Consider the following 1,567-nt stretch of genomic DNA (forward strand, 5'->3'; position numbering starts at 1 on the left):
TGTTTCTTTGTCTCCTCATTTTGGCTGCCTCCCTGTGTTTGTTTCTATGTATTAGGCAGAGTTGCTATGTCTCCTGGGCTTCATAGGGTGGCCTATTATAGTAAGTGTCCTGTAGGGTCCAGTAGCTCAGCCTCCCTGGTCTCCAAGCTGAGCCCTTACAGTGCACCCCTCATGTGGACTTTATACCCTTCTGTTGTAATTGAGTCTTGATTGCTGTTGGCAAATCAATGAGAGGGTTTTACTCAAGCTGATCAGCTGCAAGGACTGGCTATTCTCACTAACCACTGACCTCTGACTACCTTGGAGGATCAGCTGTGCAGGGAGCCACCACACAAAGCAAGAATTACTTCAGCAAGGCTCTGGTACCCACTGAGTCCATTCTTTGAGTGTGTCACTTGTGAAGGTGGTTGGGTGCTGGTGCTTCACCGTATCCTGAAGCTCTCCACTGAGTGTGCTGGCTCTGGGGCAAGGTCAGTCACTATCTGTGTTCTACCCAGGGACACCAGGCATAAGCTACAAAGCAGTCTGCAGATGGCTGCTTCTTGTGCTGGGCTTGGAGGTGCCCAGGAAAAGCCAAGCTATGAACCAAGTCTGGCTGATCTTAGTGCTGAGCCTGGGGCCACTTAGTAAGAGGTATGGGGCTCGCTGAGGCCAGATGCTGCTTTTTGGAGAGCATTTAGGAAAATCTAAGGCACGCCATTCTTATTGTAAAGCCACTGGAAACACCTGGGTAGGCCTGAAAGTTGTATGGGGCAGGGCCTCAGGGAATCACTAGGGCAGAGCAAACAGTGTGAGCCGGTTTGCTGGAGTCTCAGATATGGTGGCCCTCTGCCTGTCTGGTGGGGAAGGTCTCACTAAAAGAACAACGTCCTGTACCAACACGTCTGTCCAGGAGAAAGCTGCCTCTCTAGCCCTTGCCCCAATGCCAAACAACTCAGTTTTTCTCCGTATTTCTCTTGTGCCTTTTGAGCTGCCTCCCGCACAATGGAGATCAGAAAAAGCAAGTCCAAGTAAGTCCCTGAGCGGTCCTTTAAGAGGAACTGCTTGGGGTTTTAGCAGCCTCACCCTCCCTCAGCCTCAGTTCCTGCTGGTTTTTATAGCCAGAAGTTATGGGGACATCTCTTTCTGACACTGGAACCCTGAGCTGGTAGCGTGGTGTGGTATGGGGACTCCTCACTCTCCAGGGAGGACCTTCAAAGCAGAGGTGTCCTCCTGATTTTTGTCTACCACATGTGGGTGTGGGACTTGCCCATCTGCGCCTCTGCTCCTCCTACCAGTCGTGATGTGGCTTCTTCTTTAATTTCGTAGTTGTAGGACTTCCATTCAGCTTGATTTCAAGAGGTTTTGAATGATATTTGTTCTGTAGTTTAATTGTGATTTTGATGTGGTTGTGGGAGGAGGCAATACCACATTTACCTGAGCCACCATCTTGACCGAAAGTCTCTTCATACTTTTTAATATCCAGATTTTGTTTTCTCATTGACAGAGAGAGTAAAACACATTCTTCATTAAGCTTTTTTTTTTGTTTCTGCGTTCTCTACTATCAACACATAATAGTTGTTTGGAA

Source organism: Molossus molossus, unplaced genomic scaffold (genome assembly GCF_014108415.1).
Source record: "Molossus molossus isolate mMolMol1 unplaced genomic scaffold, mMolMol1.p scaffold_m16_p_2, whole genome shotgun sequence".
Classification (NCBI taxonomy): Eukaryota; Metazoa; Chordata; class Mammalia; order Chiroptera; family Molossidae; genus Molossus; species Molossus molossus.